The following is a 20,746-nucleotide window of genomic DNA, read 5'->3' as shown; positions in this document are numbered from 1 at the left end:
CTGGTGATATAATTTGATATCAGTCAAACATTTTTTTTGATGTGATTAAGAATCTAGTTAAATGATGGCTGGATGGTATGATAATTATGAGGATAAAATTTGTCATACTATTGTACTCAATGATTTTCAATATTACTCACAAAAACTCTCATTATAAATAACAATTAGTCCTTGGTCATCTATTCTATATTTTTTGTTATACAGAAAAATACCGTTGACAAATCATGATTTTTGGGTAAATTATTTATCTCATAGACAAAACTATTTTGAATTTAGTTAAAAATACCAAATTTCAAGAAAAATAATTATGATTTCCTGATAAAGATAAATGAAAGCCACTACAAAAATGTCTGATTTGTAGCAACTAGGACTTAATCATAATCATAATAGTAAAATTGGAAGGAATCTTGGAGGTCATCTAGTCCAACCCCCTGCTCAGGCAGGAAACCCTGTACCATGTCAGACAAATGGCTGTCCAGTCTCTTCTTAAAAGCTTCCAGGGTTGGAGCATTCACCACTTCTGGAGGCAGGTTGTTCCACTGGTTAGTTGTTCTAACTGTCAGGAAGTTTCTCCTTAGTTCTAGGTTGCTTCTCTTCTTGATTAGTTTCCATCCATTGCTTCTTGTCCTGCCTTCAGGCGCTTTGGAGAATAGCTTGACTCCCTCTTCTTTGTGGCAGCCCCTGAGATACTGGAACACTGCTATCATGTCACCCCTAGTCCTTCTCTTCATTAAACTAGACATACCCAATTCCAGCAGACGTTCCTTATATGATTTAGCCTCCAGTTTCCTAATCATATTTGTTGTTCTTCTCTGTACTCTTTCTGGAGTCTCAACATCTTTTTTACTTCATGGTGACCAAAATTGGATGCAGTATTCCAAGTGTGACCTTACCAAGGCATTGTAAAGTGGTATTAATACTTTACGTGATCTTGATTCTATCCCTCTGTTAATGCAGCCTAGCACTGTGTTGGCTTTTTGGCAGCTGCAGAACATGGCTGGCTCATATTTAAGTGATTGTCCACTAGGACTCCGAGATCCCTCTCATAGTTACTACTGTTGAGCAATATGCCCCCTATACTATACCTGTACATTTGGTTTTTCTTGCCTAAATGTAGTGTTCAAGTCTGTCCAGATCCTCCTGTATCTTAAGCCTGTCTTCTGGAGTCTTGGCTACACATTCCTGCCAGCTTGGTGTCGTCTGCAAATTTGATGAGTTCCCCTTCTATCCCTTCATCCAAATCGTTGATGAAGATGTTGAAGAGCACTGGGCCCAGAACAGAGCCCTGGGGCACCCCACTACACACTTCCCACCATGTAGATGTGGTTCCATTGAGGACCACATGCTGAGTACGGAAAAGTATGTCATGTCTTATAAAAAATGGATGGTGGCTTTAATATAGACATTTCATTAAGATTTCATTTGTATGTTTTCTTGTGTATGTCTCTCTCTGTGTGTGTGTATGTACTAGTCACTGATTATAATAAATTAGTAGTGATATATTAATGATTGGATAATCATATGTAATTGGATGATAATGTCATTAATGATGCATTGGAGAAAAAATGATGGTAACTATACTTGATAGGAATATTTGTGAAAATTATCTCAAAATAGTAGATTGCAAACCAAATGTGAGTTGGTAGTGTGATGCTCATGGAAAGAAGGCAAATGTATCCATAAAAGTCTCAGGAGTTAACTTCCTGGTTTGGAGAAAAACTAACTCAAGTAAAAAAATCACCTTAGAAGTACCACACACTTTGAGAAGCCATTGCATAAATAATGGATCAGCTTTAGAAAAGTCATGAAACCCAGGAAGAGAACTGTTGGAATTCATTGCTGGAATGTATTTTTGTGCAACAACTACAGTAATATTCAGCCACTAGATGGCAGTGTATACAAGTTTGGATCAATAGAATATACTCGATATTTTGTTCTAAGTAGAGTTTCCTATTTCCTATTACAGTTAAACAGTTAAGCAGTAAAGCACATGGTGACTGTATGCTTAGTTTGATCTGTTGGAGCACCTTTTCCAACTGAAAAAATCTCTTGACTAGAAAAGGGAGGATACAGTACAGGTAGTCCTCACGTTACGAGTGTAATGGAGCCTACCCATTCCACTTATTTATTTATTTATTTATTTATTTATTTATTTAGATTTATATACCGCCCTTTCCCGAAGGACTCAGGGCGGTTTACAGGGCATTTAAAAGAAAGTCAATACAAACGTTAAAACAAATTTTAAAAGATTAAATAAAACCCTGAGAAAATTAAAACCCAGTTAAAATTAAAATTAAAAAATTCTCAGCCTGTGCCAGATAGCTCGAAGAGCCAGGTCTTCAGGTCCCGGCGGAATGAACGGAGGTTGGGGGCAGTCCTAAGCTCCGCAGGCAGCAGGTTCCACAGGGCAGGCGCACCCACTGAGAAGGCCTTACCCCTGGGTGTTACCCGCTGGCAATCTTTAAGTGGAGGCACCCTGAGGAGACCCTCCCTGTGGGAGCGCACTGGACGAAGGGAGCTTGATGCTGGCAGCAGATGTTCCCTCAAATATCCTGGACCCTCGTCATTTATGGCTTTATAGGTCATCACCAGCACCTTGAATCTCACCCGAAGGGCAACCGGAAGCCAATGCAGCTCGCGGAGTAGAGGTGTTACATGGGAGTATCGGGAGACCCCCATCACGACTCGCGCGGCTGCATTCTGCACCAGCTGAAGACTCCGGGTGGTCCTCAAGGGCAGCCCCATGTAGAGAGCATTGCAGTAGTCTAAACGGGAGGTCACGAGCGCATGAGTGACTGTGTGTAGGGCATCTCGGTCCAGGTAGGGTCACAACTGGCGCACCAGGCGAACCTGGGCAAAAGCCCCCCTGGTCACGGCTCCTATATGGTCTTCAAAAGTAAGCTGTGAATCCAGGAGGATGCCCAAGTTGCGAACCCTATCAATGGGGGGGTAACACCTCAACCCCCATAGTTGGAGATGGAATAGTCTGGTTGACCCGAGATGCCGGTATGCACAGCCATTCAGTCTTGGCAGGATTGAGACGAAGCCTGTTTCTCCCCATCCAGACCCGGACCGCTTCCAGGCAACAGGACATCACAGCGAGGGCATCGCTGTAACTTGTAACTCAAAAACTCAGAGAATCAATCTAGTTCCTTTAGCAAGATCACTCTGTTGCTCATTAAAACGCATGGGGCTCATTAGGTAAACATGAGGTATCTCAGGGTGGAGAAGGCCATGGAGGACCTAGTGATGGAACAGGCCCCCAAGACCTCCCCGATCCACTAAAATACTTGATGCTTCCCTCTCTCTTCCTGCCATGTAGAACTCACCTGGAAAAGATCTGCCTCCTCTCTGCCACGGTTCCTTCTGCCACTCCAACCTGAGGCCAGGGGATGCGTTCACAGCACCCCATGGCCCAATCTGGGGTCTTGAGGTCTGGAAAAGGCCTTCGGAGACCGGATCTATCGCTGTGGAGTGATTTCACACGCACCCCTGTGGTGCGATCTGGGCTCTGGAGGCCTAGAAAAGACCTCCAAAGCCCAGATTTATGGCTGCAGAGTGATTTTCGAGCCCCGCAGAGGCCCAATCCAGGCTCTGGAGGCCTTTTCCAAGACTCCAGAGAACAAATCCATGGCTGAGGAGGGATTTTGTGGCCCCTCTGCTGCTTGATCTGGCCTCTGGAGGCCTGAGAAAGGACCCTGGAGCCTGAATCAGGCTGCTGGGGGTCCACAAAATCTCCCTGCAGCCATAGATCCAGGTGGCAGATGTTTTTTCCAGGCCTCTGGAGCCCCAATCCAGCTTCTGGAGGCAAGTCGAAGCATCCCCCGGCTTCGTTTGGTTGTCTGTGGCAGAGAACAGAGGCTTAAAGAGCCATGAGATAACATGAGATCAGTAGTGTGAGATCTTGTTCCACTGATATTGCATCATCTTGCATTATTTAAGGTCTCCATTCTCTGCAAACATACCGAAGACCTGGAGCAGCCAAGAAAATGAAGATTCTTCATCTTCACAGGGTGAGTACTGAAGGCCTGGTGTCTAGGGAGACCCGCCCCGTGGGTGGGGAGGGAGGTAATAACCTGGTGAGTGTTGCAGAGCCACTGCAGTTGCTCATAAGGATGAAGAACTGCTGTGCTGCTGTATTACTTGTAATTTTGGGAGTTGCTCGTAAGCACTAGGGGGCGCTCATCATGTAACTTTGAACGAGCATTAAGTGAACACTCATAACTTGGGGATTACCTGTACTCTTCCAATAACTGAGAGATACTACACAGGAGTTTGCTGTTATTCCAGAGTGTTAGACATGGAAAAATGGAAAACTGAGCTCAATCACAAGAGAGGAGATTCTGGCTGAATGAGGTGAAAAATACCCTAAAAAGAGAAGCAGTTTTAGAGCCATCACTTAAAGAAGTTTTAAGTGGGATTTTTGTAAAGAAGGGGCATAGTGCTAGATGGTCTTATAAAATCCTAAAATGCTCGTCACAAATTCATAAAGACAGATTTTTTTAAAAAATTCATAGATTATAAAATTAATGCTGATTAATATCAATATATATCTCAATATACATCTCAATATACATATCCACAAGTGATTGGAGTTGCCAAACTTGTTGGCACAAAAAGGTTGAGATGGTTCCTGTCCTCCCTTGTAATCCTTCTCCAAAGAAAATAAGTTTGGATCATTGTCAGGACCCCATACCTGCCATGACTGCAGTCTTTGAACTCCCAGCCTCTCTTCTCCATCTTTCTTTCTCCTCTTGAATATGGAGGAATATGCAGCAACCAAGGCATGAGCCAGAGTATTCATCAAAGCATAAACATTAAGGTTATGTTGCTTCCAGATCTTGTCATTTTCCACGTTGGTCTTCAGTGGCAATTTCTGAGTGCATCTTCTCCGGCCTTTGACAGAAATGATGTCTTTTGAAAAAGAACAGTGAAAAGACTGATCTCCAAATTGTGGTTGCCTAAAGAGATCTGGTTCAAAGGAACTGTCATTTGGCCTTTTTTTCCACTGAAAACTATGGAACCAAACACTATGGACATATTTGAGAAATGGTTGTCTCCTTATTTGCATTTCCCCAAGGGTTGCAAGTATCCAGACTTTCCCTTCAATGGGTTCTGGCAAATTTTTAAGTGTTGAATGGAAAAGTTGAATTCTGTCCAAAACGAAATGATAATCTACAAAGTGAACAAAGACATTGACCTGTCTCCACTTAGCGATGGCATCCCTTAACATTTTTGTAGATGTAGTGGTTGACAATTGTTGTGATATAAGAATACAGATTTCATTTCTGACAAGCATAGGAGTCAATGTCCTCATGAAATTCACTCCATTCTCTGAGTCTGGAGCAAAAAGACCAATCAAGGTCCATCTGAAATGGAGGAGCAGTTGGAGAATTCCTGGATAGACAACCTGTATTTTGGGGAGCATGTGGTAGAAAAATGGGAATTGACTTTTATCACTCAGAGCATCTGAGACAGTTGCACGGATCTGAAAAAGCAGTGAAGAATGCTGTATTTAGGGTCAGTTATTGGCTTTCAATAATCCAACTTGTTTTGTCATGAACATATTATTTTTATTTTATTTTTTATTTTATTTTAATTCCATTTATATCCCGCCCTTCTCCGAAGACTCAGGGCGGCTTACAAGCTTAGCAGTAGCCTTCATTCTATGTATATGCCTGCTTATTAGGGCTTTCACACACACCCCAAGCGGCATTATTACAAAGTCAGCTTAATTGCCCCCAACAATCTGGGTCCTCATTTTACCTACCTCGGAAGGATGGAAGGCTGAGTCAACCTTGAGCCTGGTGGGACTCGAACCTGCACTGATTGCAGGCGGCTGGTGTTACTTAAGGAGGCATTAGCCCACTGCTCCACCAAGGCTCTGTTAGAATATTGTATTGTTAATTAGCCAGAATATTAAACACAGAACATGAGCAAGACCAGAAAAAAAAATAAAAGAAATAAGTAACAAAGAATCAGAGAAAGGATTCAAATCATATTTCTGTATCACCCTTACCTTTTCCTGCAATCAGACCCACATTTGCAGATTTCAACTGAACTGTTTTGTTCAAAAAAAGAGCTGTATTATAAAGAAGTTTTAAGTTCTGTTAGAGGAAATAACATTTTTTAAAACATACGGATAGCAATAAGGCATTCATTTAATCATTAATCCAAGATACTGATCTCTCTCTTATACCATTGCCATTGAAGTAATAGGTGTGTTATGTCTTCTATCTCTGGGTTTACAAAAATACAAGTCTGTTCATTATAAGGGACTTGGCTAAACCTGATCAAATGTTGCTTGTGTAAATACCCACCCTAAGATGTTCAGCCATTACAGTATTCAAATACTTTTGGAAGGGGCATTATTAGATGCTCATCCTCTTCAGTGTGTCAGACTTATTGAGAATGGCTGCATCTTTCTCTGCTTTGGTATCCCAGATTCTTTCTACAACCATTTTTTTAATTTGTACTCCAGTTGTTCAAGACACAGAGAGATCATATCTCTTAATATAATTTGTAACTTATACAGTCCAAGCAGTCTTTAATTGAAATGTTGTCTGTTCTAAAAGGAGGAATATTGGCTTTCATTTTATACCAATAATTATATGTCCCAATTTTAGACAAAAAAACCTCCCAAATCAGCTCTAAGGCAGAAGCGGAGAGACCTTTTGTCCACCTCTGAGATACTTGTCAGATGGTGTGATTGGGCTGTTTCTAGTAGCAATATGTTTTAGGCTCAAAACGTTAGCTCTGTTTAAGAGCTTGGTGGTAATTTTGACATTATACATTTTAATAAATGGGGCTAAAGAAGGTGGATAACTATGACTTTTTTTTAAAAAAAAAGTGCTCAGATTTTAGATAAAGTTTATCTGAGGGCCTTTTATTCACCACAAAGATATTTCTTGGGTGGTGTGATTGGATTTGTTCTAGTAGTGATACATTTTAATCCAAATTTCAGCTTGATGTCAGAGCACAGAGAAATCTTGACTTTATATAATTTATAAAATGGGGCTAAAGAAATGGGATAGTTACATTTTTAAAAAATCTAATCAGTAAATTCCCTTATGCCCTGGTCCTAATTGAGCTCTTTTGATGATGAGGGAGCCAAGTTGCAGTCTCAGAAAAAAACTAATTCTAGCTAAGGAATGGGGTTACTTGCTCTATTGTCTTATACCATCAAATAGCCATGCCAGGCTGTCATGTCACTTTCCAAAGACCATAACGTTTGAGTTCAATTTATTAATAAGCATTAATAAGGTTTACAGGGACAGCAAATCTTTGTTTCCCCTGACTGACATATTGCGGAACTGGATGGGTTCATGACAAAGCAATTGTTAATGATGGATTGTCTGTGTCTAAAGCCTTCTTATTCGTTCTTCTTCTTCAAAGATACACTCTTTATCTTCCCACCCTGAATTCTATTCAAGAGGAACAAGATATTGTTTTAGCCAAAATATCTACTCGTCTAATTAGGCTTTAATTGATTAGGACATTTCTTGAATAGTTCAGCTACTAAAAAATCCTTTCTGGGGCTTTTTTGCTGTTCCAGTTCTTTATGATGAATGTGATCATGAACCGATTAGCAACAGCAATAGCATTTAAACTTATGTAGAATAGAATAGAATACTTTATTAGTCAAGTGTGATTGGACACAAAAGGAATTTGACTCTGGTACAAAAGCTCTTAGGGTACATACAAACAGCAAGGTAATATAATCAGTGTATATACAATGTATATACAAAATCCTTCATGGATTACTGCCTTGTCGTGGCAAAGGGGCTTGTGTAATTCAATGAAGCTATGAGCTATGCCGTGAAGGGCCACCCAAGTCGGAAAGGTCATAGCAGAGAGTTCTAACAAAACGTGATCCACTGGAGAAGGAAATGGCAACCCACTCCAGTATCTTTGCCATGAAAACCCTATGGACAGTACCAAAAGGCAATAAGATATGATGCTGGAAGATGAGCCCCTCAAGTCGGAAGGTGTCCAATATGCTACTGGGGAAGAGCAGAGGGCTAGTACTAGTAGAGCCAGAAAGAATGAAGCGACTGGGCCAAAGCTGAAAGGACGCTCAGCTGTGGATGTGTCTGGTGGTGAAAGGAAAGTCCGATGCTGTAAAGATTTTTTCTCCATAGGAACCTGGAATGTAAGATCCATGAATCAAGGAAAGCTGGACAAGGTCAAACAAGAGATGACAAGACTGAACATCGACATCTTACGTATCAGCGAACTAAAATGGACAGGAATGGGTGAATTTAATTCAGATGACCATCAGGTATACTACTGCGGGCAAGAATCCCTCAGAAGAAATGGAGTAGCCTTCATAGTCAAAAAAAGAGTAGGAAAAGCAATACTGGGATACAATCCTCAAAATGACAGAATGATCTCAGTTCAAATCCAAAGCAAACCATTCAATATCACAGTAGTCTAAGTCTATGCCCCAACCACCAGTGCTGAAGAGGATGAAATTGACCAGTTCTATGAAGCCCTACAGCACCTTATAGAACTAACACCAAAAAATGATGTCCTTATCATCATGGGGGATTGGAATGCTAAAGTAGGAAGCCAAAAGATAACCGGAATAACAGGCAAGTTTGGCCTTGGAGTACAAAATGAAGCAGGGCACAGGCTGATAGAATTTTGTCAAGAGAATACGATGGTCATAGCAAACACTCTTTTCCAACAACCCAAGAGATGGCTCTACACATGGACATCACCAGACAGTCAACACAGAAATCAGATTGACTATGTGCTCTGCAGCCAAAGATGGAGAAGCTCTATACAGTCAGTAAAAACAAGACCAGGAGCTTACTGTGGCTCAGACCATGAGCTTCTCATTGCAAAGTTTAGGCTTAAACTGAAGAAAGTAGGGAAAAGCACTAGGCCACTCAGGTATGAATTAAATCATATCCCGGCTGAATATACAGTAGAGGTGACAAACAGATTTAAGGAATTAGATCTGATAGAAAGAGTGCCTGAAGAACTATGGACAGAGGTCCGCAACATTGTACAAGAGGTAGCAACCAAAACCATCCCAAAGAAAAAGAAATGCAAGAAAGCAAAATGGTTGTCTGAGTAAGCTTTGCAAATAGCTGAGTAAAGGAGGGAAGTGAAAGGCAAGGGAGAAAAAGAAACCTACGCCCAATTGAATGCAGAATTCCAGAGAATAGCTAGAAGAGATAAGAATGCCTTCTTAAATGAACAGTGCAAAGAAATAGAAGAAAACAATAGAATAGGGAGGACCAGACATCTTTTCAAGAAAATTGGAGAGATGAAGGGAACGTTTCATGCAAAAATGGGCATGATAAAATGGGCATGGTAATGACCTATAAAGCTCTAAATGGCTTGGGTCCGGATTATCTAAGGGAACACCTGCTGCCGGCATCAACTTCCCATCATCCTGTGCGCTCCCACAGGGAGGGGCTTCTTAGGGTACCGCCGGTTAAGGAATGCCAGTGGGTTATTACCAGGGGAAGGGCGTTCTCTGTGCGCGCGGCGGCCCTATTGAACCAACTTCCCATGGAACTTAGGACTGCCCCCAACCTTCGCTCATTTCGCCGAGACTTGAAAAACTGGTTTTTTGAGCTGTCTGGCCCAGACTGAGGGGTTTTAATTAATTTAATTAATGGGGTTTTAGTTTAATTTCAGGGACTTTAATTTAATCATAGTTTTAACTGATTTTAATTTTGTATGTTATGTATTTTAATCTTCCCTGTAAATCGCCCTGAGTCCTACGGGAATAGGGCGGTATATAAATTTAATAATAATAATAATAATAATAATAATAATAATAATAATAATAATAATAATAATAATAATAATAATAATAATAATAATAATAAAGGACCAAAATGGCAGGGACCTAACAGAGGCAGAAGAGATTAAGAAGAGGTGGCAAAATTACACAGAAGAACTATACAAGAATGAGCTTAACATCACTGATAATCACGATGAGGTGGTCATTGACCTCGAGCCAGACATCCTAGAATGTGAAGTGAAGTGGGCCTTAGAAAATCTGAGCAATAACAAAGCTAGTGGAGGTGACAGTATTCCAGCTGAGCTATTCAAAATCTTAAAAGATGATGCAGTAAAAGTTCTACACTCAATTTGCCAGCAAATTTGGAAAACTCAGCAGTGGCCACAGGACTGGAAAAGATCAGTTTACATTCCAATTCCAAAGAAAGGCAGTGCCAAAGAATGTTCAAACTATCGCACCATTGCACTCAAGCTAGAGAGTTCCAGAAAAACATCTACTTCTGCTTCATTGACAATGATAAAGCCTTTGATTATGTGGATCATAACAAACTGTGGCAAGTTCTTAAAGAGATTTGAGTACCATACCATCTTATTTGTCTCTTGAGAAACCTATATGTGGACCAAGAAGCAACAGTGAGAACTGGACACGGAACCACTGATTGGTTCAAAATTGGGAAAGGAGTCCGGCAAGGCTGTATACTGTCGCCCTGCCTATTTAACTTATATGCAGAGCACATCATGAGAAAGGCACGGCTAGATGAATCAAAAGTTGGAATTAATATTGCCGGAAGAAATATCAACAACCTAAGACATGCAGATGATACCACTCTAATGGCAGAAAGCGAAGAGGAACTAAAGAGCCTCTTGTTGCGGGTGAAGAAGGAGAGTGCAAAACTTGGGTTGAAACTTAACATTAAAAAAACTAAGATCATGGCATCTGGTCCTCTCAATTCCTGGCAAGTAGTTGGGGAAGAAATGGAGGTAGTGACAGATTTTATTTTCCTGGGCTCCAAGATCACTGCAGATGGGGACTGTAGCCAAGAAATTAAAAGACGCTTGCTCCTGGGGAGGAAAGCAATGGCCAATCTAGACAGCACACTAAAAAGCAGAGACATCACCCTGCCAACAAAAGTGTGTATAGTCAAGGCTATGGTCTTCCCAGTTGCAATGTATGGCTGTGAAATTTGGACCATAAGAAAGGCTGAGCACCAAAGAAGTGAGGCCTTTGAACTATGGTGCTGGAGAAGACTCCTGCAAGTCCCTTGGACTGCAAGGCGATCAAACCGGTCAGTCCTAGAGGAGATCAACCCTGACTGCTCTTTAGAAGGCCAGATCCTTAACCTAAACCTCAAATACTTTGGCCACTTAATGAGAAGGAAGGACTCACTGGAGAAGAGCCTAATGCTGGGAAAGATTGAGGGCAATAGAAGAAGGGGACGACAGAGAATGAGGTGGCTGGATGGAGTCACTGAAGCAGTAGTCGTGAGCTTAAATGGACTCCAGAAGATGGTAGAGGACAGGAAGGCCTGGAGGAACATTGTCCATAGGGTCGCAATGGGTCGGACACAACTTCAAAGCTAACAACAACACATACAAACATACAAACAACATGTAGATACAAAAAAAGTATACATATAAACAATAAGGTTATCTAATCATAAGATACAAAAAGAAGAATGTAGTAGGAAAGATAAGAAGGATAATAATAATATAGCCATACTAGATGAGTAAATAGCCTTAGAGATAAAAGAGTACTGTGGTAATTAGGTATTCAAGCAGAGTGATGGCAGAAGGAAAAAAACAAAACTGTCCTTGTGTTTTGGCATGCAATGCCCTATAGCAGCATCCTGAGAGGAGGAGTTGAAACAGTTTATGTCCAGGGTGTGAAGGGTCTGTAGATATTTTCTCAGCCCTCTTTCTGACCCATGCAGTATACAGGTCCTCAAGGGAAGGCAGGCTGGTTGCAGTTCTTTTTTCTGCAGTCCTAACTATCCAATAGAGTCTGTCCTGTCCTGTTTAGTTGTTGTACCAAATCTGATAGTTATAGAAATACAAATGACAGACTCAATAATTCCTCTGTAGAATTATATTAGTAGCTCCTTGGACAATCTGAACTTTCTGAGTTAATGCAGATTATAGAACCCAGAAACTAGAAGATCTCTAATGTTGATACTGTGTTGGGTAATATTATAAGAGATGGTAGAATAGGAGGGCTCCTCCTAAAATCCACTTTCATCTCTACAGTTTTAAGTGTTTTCAGGTCCAGATTGTTCCAACTGCACACAGAGTATATACTGCCTCCTAATGCTTTACAGCATCTCTGGATTGTTTAAAGAGTCAACCTATTGCCCCCCACAATCTGTGCCCTCATTTTACCAACCTTGAATGGATGGAAAGTTGAATCAACCTTGAGCCCTGTCGGGATCAAACTCAAGATTGTGCGCAGGAGTTTGTCTTATATGTATAATATGTTATTTGTCTTATAAACTAAGATAAACGATTGGGATTCTTTTCATGAATCTGGTATTTGTACATCATTCAAAATATCATTAGCTTGACTAGGATGATGTATAAAACAAGAGCTTTCTATCAAGTGCTTCTTTTGTACGGAAGACCCTTTGATTGGACACAGAGCCTCAAGTGTGCAGCAGAAGCCCCCCAAAGCAATAGGGATGTGCCATGAGATGATACGGCTGCTTTGATGCTTCCCCTCTTCCCAATGCCAATCCTATCACTACACAACATACCTAGAGTGGCCATGGAGAAAAGTAGCTCTTCAATTCCATAAAGAAGATAAGGTTGGATTTATTGCTTACATGTCCCACCAATCCACTCACTTTATTAGATAGAGTGGCACACATACAGTACATACCTGTGGGATTTTGTAGGGGCCTACTAATCTTGACATCTGGATGGAGATGTCCCTGTCAGCTCTATCAAAAAAAGCCAAAACGTTATCGTTCCTTCCACAACTGTAGTTGGGGATATTGGCTTCTCCAAGAGAGAGCATGTCCAGCAAGGCTTCTGAAGTGCCAATGGTGTTCAAATAGTTGTCATGAATGTTGTAGCCAAGTGTGAGGTTGCGCAGGAGCTGGAAATTCTTATTGATGACTTGAATAGCAAAAATGTAGGGTAGCAGTTTCTGATTAGAAAATATTCTACTGTAAAAAAATGTTCATTTTATCATCACCATCATCAATAACAAAATATATTTCATATTTTATATATTTTGCTTGACTAGTGAAAATAAAGCATAGTACTTTTGCATGCACAGTAAACTCATGTAAAAATGATGTTGTTATCATCATCAACAGAACCAACAACAAACTTTTTTTCAGCCTAATCCACTTTGTCTCCTGAAGCCTTTAAAGTCTTAAGCCAATACTGACTCCAAACCCAGAGACAAATGATACTAATCATCTCCATTTAATTTGAATGAATGTTGGGAAGATGGATTTGACCTGGCTTAAGAATCACAAATACACCATTCTTTCTGGCAGTACTAATTTTCACCTGCTCAGTAACCAGATTTCAAAATAATTGCATAATTAAAGTAGAACCAACATAAAAGGAAGAGGATGTTTCAAAAGTGATCCAGAAGCCAATTCTAAAAATAAATCATACTGTATTCCTATAAGGATCAAGAAGTAAATATCAACCAGTAGCTTATATTGGAAATGATCTGAGCAGGGAAAACTGTAATAATCACCAATTTAAACAAAAGTCAGTATTCAAGTAATGAATTCAAAATTGAACAGGGAGAGGAAAATAATGTAGACTTCTTTCAGATTTTTTTTTCTGTCCCATGTTTGGATTTGAATCTCTTCCTCAAAATAAGACTAAGAAAGCATGGAAATCAAAATGATTCAGGAAATTAGAAAGGACAAATGCAGCAGTATAAGAGCAAGTGGAATAAGGAGAACAAAACGAGAGTGTTAGAATTATAAATAGAGGGAATGCAACTCCATTAACCTGAAAGACTTACGAGTGAGACTGACTAGAAGGAGCTACATTGAAAGGGAATATTATATGAGAAGTTTTTGTTGCAGTGATGACTATACTAATGAGATGGTCTCCTGGTCTGTAATAGCTCCATGGTTTTTTTCCATCCTGGTGTTCCAAAGTCAGTGGGCATTTCATTCTAAGCTTCCCAGAGATTGGTTGGAACAACAGTAGCAACAGAAGCAGAAGCAGGAGGTCCATAATTCATGGGGCTGAATCAATCCCCTTCCTGTTTCTTAACAAGAACAAGAAGAGTTGAAGAATTAAAAGCCTTCTCACAAAAGCAGTAATTTTGCTGACTGAAATAGAGACCAAACAAGCTTCATCTGGAAAGGAAAGAGAGGTAAATTGAACAGCACAGCCCCTACTTATCCTAAAAAACATACAACACAGAGTGGCCTGAAGCATTTATCCTTTTCTGATGCAAAATCCCCTCTATGTTGCTTCAGTCTGATGTTTACATCAAAGGCAGTTACTTGAGAAGTAGAAGGAGACATGTCAAAGAGCAGGATGGTGATAATTACAGTGAGAAGCAACTTTTCCTCCTGGGATCTTGAACACCTGCTTTGCCTCCATTTGCAGAAAGGAACCTGATGTACAGCATATTAGTGAAAAATTACATATACACTCCTGAGGGCAGTGTTCTGTAGTGATTGTGGTCTTTGTTGTCAGGACCTGTCCAGAAAATGACGCTGGAGTAAAATGCAGCATTTCAATACCTATGTTATTGACTTCTGCTATCCTTCAATGTGGTATTTTTTTTCTCCAAAGACTGCTGAATCAGGTCACCTAGAGCTATGGAGTTTGATGACACTCTAGGTTGAGGATACTGAATATTTTTGGATTGTATCATTGTGTAAATATGGAGAAAGATATTGTTATGTACTGGGCTTTTTGGAATATCACCACGTGCGTTGCTGGAGAACTAATGGTTCTCCAGCAACCCAGACTGGACGTGTCCAGTCCTGCAATAGGTCAACTTTGGGTGGCAAACATGAGTTCAATCTGATTAGTTGCTACCAGAGGGTTTGGCTATATATTGTGGCAATGTGACTCCCAAATCCCCAGTACAGATACTGTTAATAAAATATGAGTTTCCTGTACTCAACGGTGTGTCTTCGTTCCTGTTCATCAGAGCCCACGACATAATAATGGCAATGAGGATGGGATCCTGCTTCACTGCCTAAGGGCTGAAGTCATGAGGGGATGGCATTACTGGCTGGAGGGAAGAGGCATCTTCCCCCCCTCTAGCCGGCTCTTATTTTACACTAGCGGCCGCGGGCTCAGAGGACGTGCTCCCTGAGCATACGAAGAAGGATCCAAATCAATACAGGAAGATGCCGAAGGTCAGCAAGCTATGAGAGTTCGACATCAGACATCCAGAAGATTGGCCATCATACCTCTCACAAGTAGAGAGCTATTTAAGAGCTAACCAGATAGCAGAACAAGGCTTAAAATCTGCAACATATCTGTGCGTGTGTGGGCCAGCAACATTTGATTTGGCAGAAAACCTTTTCGCCCCCATGCCCATTGAAGTGGTGTCATTTGCCGACCTAAAGAAGAAGCTGACCTGACATTTTCAACCCAAAATGTCAGAGATGGCCTGGCGATTTAAGTTTGACCAGCAAGTGCAGCATCCCAGAGAGAAAGCATCAGAGTTTATCACGGGCCTAAGGCAGGTCGCACACCTCTGTAAGTTTTCAAATTTGGAAGAGAGTCTGAGAGACCGACTTGTCTGTGGCCTGAGAGACAGAACCCTGCAGCAGAGATTGTTTGCCAGACCGAACCTCACATTCGCAGAGGCACAAGATGAGGTCATGGCTGATGAAGCAGCCGGAGGTGCAGTACAAGCAGTGCAGCCCACCAAAACCCTCAAGATAGAATTGTCCGTCCACAACGAGGTCACCAAATGCAGCGGAGCATCATCAGAAGATGAGGAACCTGAGATAAATAAGCTACAGAGACAGCCCAGCGTGCAAAACTGTGGAAACCAGCAAAAAGAGAATGATTACAAGGCAGTTCTCTTTACCTAGATGTAAAGGGTGTGGAAGCAACCACTCCCGCGAAAATTGCAGATTCCACTAGGCCATGTGTAGAGCTTGTGGGAAGACCGGTCACATCGCGGTGGTGTGCAGGGCTCGCCAGAGAGACAGACCACCCAAGCACCAGTTGGAGGAACCAATGAGGAAAGGTACCGGGGCCCTGGATCCAGTCAGCATGGGGTTCTTCGAAAGCCGGAGAAGCGTTTGCTGCACCGGGGCTCGACGTCCCCTTAACCCTAAACTTAAGCTCTCAGTAGAGCTCCAAGGAATTCCATGCAAAATGGAATTAGACTCCGGCTCAGTGGTCCCAATCATCTCACAGGACACATTCAACCTTGTTTGCAGACGCAGCAACTGGTGGGCTAAATTAAGACCCTCTGATATTATTTTAACTGATTTTCAGAACGCTGAAGTTAAAGTTAAGGGTGAAGCCACCTTATTGGTGAAATTTAAAGGGTTTTGGGGGCACCTGGATGTCATAGTAGTAGAGGGTCATAGAACAAGCCTCATAGGACTTGAGTGGTTTGAGGCTTTGGGCATTCAAATAACGGGTATTAACCGGACACAGACAGCAAACCTCATGGCTGTTTGTAAAGAATTCACAGATGTGTTCAAGTGAAAACTGGGAACTTATACGGGGTCACCAATTTCTCTTACATTAGATCCTAATGTTGTACCAATAAAGGTCAAACCTCGCAGAGTTCTGTTCGCCTTAAAGGACAAAATCAATTCTGAAATCAATAAGTTAGTAGAACCCCCTTGTCCAGGGTTCATATAGACTACGCTGGGCCTTTTCAAGGACAGCTTTTCATGGTAGTAGTGGATAACCACTCAAAATGGCTGGAAGTAGTTCCAGTCCCTAATATGACTACTGCTAGGACTATCCAGGTGCTGAGAAAACTCTTTACAACACATGGGTTGCCTGATGTTTTGGTTTCTGATAATGGGGCTCAATTCACTACTGCTGAGTTTCAGGCTTTTCTCAGAGCTAACCTCATCAGACATGCTACATCTGCACCATTTCACCCCTCTACAAATGGACAAGCCGAACGCATGGTGAGGAAAAAAAGAGGCACTCAAGCACATAATCACAGGTGACTGGCATCATAGACTGGCAGATTTCTTGCTTTTTCAACATACTACACCCTGCACAGCTACAGGCAGAAGTCCTGATGAGCTGCGTTGGGGAAGGCGATTAATTGCTAAACTGGACAGGTTGCACCCAGGCAGAGTGGCATCTGAAGCCTCTAAACCAAAACCCCCGATTGGGTGATTGGTGATTGGGTTTGGGCTAGGAACTATGGGCCTGGAAATTTGTGGGTTCCTGGTCAGGTGATCAAAGAATCTGGACCCCTATCTTACAAAGTAGGGTTGGAGGGAGGGTGACTGGTCAGAAGACATATTGACCAGCTGAGAAAAAGGTTTCCAGAATGGTCACAAAGTGAGGACTATGGCACAAGTCCCTCCCGAAGTCCTCAACCTGGTGTCCAAGCCAGTTTCCACCAGAACCACCAGGGTTTTCTTTTCTCAATGGAACTTGAGTCAGAAGAGGAGCAGGGCAGCTCAGAAGTGCAACATGGAACCCCTGACCAGGCAAAGCAGCCGAATTTCAGCGACCGCTGTGTAGACTCTGGGGTGAGCCAACCTGGAGAGGCCAGCCAGAGCAATGCAACTCCCCTGGACACTGGATCCCTTTTTGTCTCAGGATGGTTGAAATTTGATAGGGTAGTGCAGGAAATGGAAGTCTGTTGCAAAGGACCGATTGCTTTTGGGCTCTTTTTGGTTCACTGGTATCACATCTCCCTGAAGGCATGCAGTGGCTATTGGATTGAATTGTTTTTATGGAATTCTCTTTAACAAGACTGAGATGAAATGGAAAGTAGATATAACAATTTTCCATTTAGAAATATGTACACCTGAATTTCTTTGATTCGTGTACATAATCAAAGTGGACATAATTAATATCTTCTTTCAAATACAAGGAACTATTGTAATTCTTCCAATATCAAAATGCTCATGTCTGTACATAATATAAATAAATATACATTTGTTCTATAGCTAATATTTGAATGTTTTTCTTCTCCATTTCAATTTTTCCTTTTTTGGGAGTTCTACCTTGCTTTTAGTCTGTGTGTCTGTTTGTCTGTGGAGTTGTGCCATGTTTGAGCATATGTGTCATTTTGCCCCTATACTATAGAGTCATGTCTTGATTAAACTCTAGCTGTCCTTTTGTCCCTAGCTATGGATTCTGCTGCTTATCTTCTTGATGACAAATCTTGTCATTTCCTGTCTAATCTGACTTACATTTTCTTTATTTCAAACTGACACGTTTATGCAGTCACATTTCTCTCAGCTATTACTTCCTCCCACAATGGAGATATATTGTTTGTTAGGAGGTGATCCATCACTATTATTTATAAATATGGATGGATGGATCATTTCCCTCTTTTTTGCATCATTTCCCATCTTTTCTGAAATGTATAACTAGGTGATGTGATAGTATGATACAAGCGGATCTTTTTGTTTGAAGAAGTTTTTAACTATTCTTTTGAAGAATACTCCATTCCCAGTATATTTTACTTTTTTCAGCACCCAGCCAGGGTTGACACTATACCTTTAATGCTAAATTTGTTTGATACTTGGATTAGATTTTTATCCTTTTTGTTGATGTTAGTGCTGGATGTATCTTTTTTGTTTGTTTTTCTGTTTTGTATTTTATTTTTTTATGATAAAACATACTGTCTAATACACACTGCAGTGTGGTCTGATTATTTGCTTTGGGTCCTGTGTTTTGATTCCAGAGAAACTAGCGTCAGAAGTGGGATTCATAAATTTTCACCATGACCAGGGATGACAAAAGGGCATACGTATGTGTTGTAGTGAGCTTGATCCCATGTCCTTTCTGCTGCCAAAAAGGGGCACATTTAGGAATACATTTAAGGCAACAGTCTGTGTCTAAAAGTTTATTTTGGCTAAGGAGGTTTGTTAAATGTGTTTTGCCCTTTATCATTCCATTTCTTGGCCACCCTCGGCCATGAAGTGAGTTCAACTGAGCAATGACTGGAGGTGTCTGGCAAGGGGAATTTGGCTTTGGAGGGGTGAGCATGACCCTTCTCTGCTTATATGGTTCAGTTTGAGTCTCAGGCAAAGATGAGCAGCAATCAGGCTATCTGCTATCAATAATCAGAGGACTTTTCAAGACATAAGGGTTTAAGAGAAAAGAGAACTTTCTCTTGGACTGAGAGGCACAACCCCTTGATCAAAAAGTGGTGGAGAAATCCCACCTTGTAGCAGTTAAAGTGGTGAGTATAGCTCTCTCTCTCTTCTTCTTCTCTCCCATTCCTTCTTTTCTTCCCTGATGGGTGGATCCTGCAGATGCTTCCACTGCATCCTGAGAGGGAGGAATGATTCAATAGGTTGATGACTTGTGCAGTGGTGGGATTCAAACAACTGGTTCTCTGTGTGGATGCCCCTTCTGGAAGTTCATTCTGGGCCTGGGCAACAAAAAATTAGTTGCCGGTTCTGCCAAAGTGGTGCAAACAGGCTGAATCCCACCACTGGACTTTTGGCTGTGTGCTAATGACACCCTCTCATGTACAAAGTTTCCCATGCCTTGGTCAATTTGCCTCTGCCTTCTCAGTCTCTGTCAAACTAGGCCAAGCATCCCCAATCTTCAAGGGTTCTTCAGTGTAAGTTTTTTCCCCCACAGAACTATACATGAGCTGAGATGTTGCAGCCATGACAACAGGTCTGCTACTATGGGCTCTGGTCCTTTGCTGATATAGGTGCCAATCTATCTGCAAGAACAACTGAATTAATTCTTGCATTGTGCCCAGACATTCAGTTTCTACAAAGTTGTGAAGAATCTCATCTGCCAGCCCTTCCTGAAATTGGTCATTCTGGGCAACTTCTTTCAGCAAAGTGTGATTTTGAAGGAGCAACATGGAAATGAGTCATATAAATTTGATGCAAGGCTCAACAGCAGGGTCAGCATCTAAAGGTCAAGAGTGAAATTCATACACAGGGATCACACTTGAGCATTCTATGTCATTTCCAACCAAGAGAAAAGAGGGTACGATTGGTTTAATTAGATAACCTTTAACCATAATTCTGAGATGTATATATTGATTTAATTCCTTGAATAAAATTCTCTCCAAAGTCCATATCTTCCAGACCTTAAATGAAAATTGTCAAAAGCTTTCTCTGCAACTGAGAAGATTAACACAGTTTGTTTTTCATTCAATTATTGTAAATATTCTATTACATTCAATACAATTCTCACATTGTCTTTTGTCTTTTATGTAACAATAGACTTTGATTACAAATAAACTCTTGCAAAATATTTTTTAATATGTCAACCAATGTTATGTAAACAGTTTATACTCACCATTCTATGGGGAAATTGGTCTGTAATATATAATATATATTATATAATATATCTGTAAGAGTGTTTCTTGGAAGCTTAGGCTTCAAGGTTAGAATTTTATAATGTGATATTAGCATTTTTAACATGATTCCCTTAACATTTTTCTTCTTTGCCAAGACCATTTTTTGGGGGATAAGAATACATGTCTTTTCAACACTAAGCAACAACAGAAAGTATATTGTGGTCCTTGAATACGGTTGAAAGTTTTTAAAAAGATACCGCAAAAGAGTAACTGTTACACCACATCTTTCATAAATCCTGGAGTACCTGAGAATTGAAAAAGGAAAAACCTGAGAATTGGAAAAGGGCTAAGGTGGTCCCCATCTTTAAGAAAAGGAAACAAAAAAACAGACCCAGGAAACTACAGATCAATCAGTTTAAGATCAATACCTGGGAAGATCCTAGAAAAGATAATAAAAAACCGATCGGTGAACAAATAGAAGCAAACAAAGTCATAAATAGTAGCCAGCATGGGTTTGTTAAAAACAGATCATGCCAAACCAATCTTATTTCA

The sequence above is a fragment of the Vipera ursinii genome, assembly GCF_947247035.1.
Source record: "Vipera ursinii genome assembly, chromosome: 2".
Classification (NCBI taxonomy): domain Eukaryota; kingdom Metazoa; phylum Chordata; class Lepidosauria; order Squamata; family Viperidae; genus Vipera; species Vipera ursinii.
The sequence above is the reverse complement of the archived record's forward strand: the minus strand, read 5'-3'. Positions refer to the sequence as shown.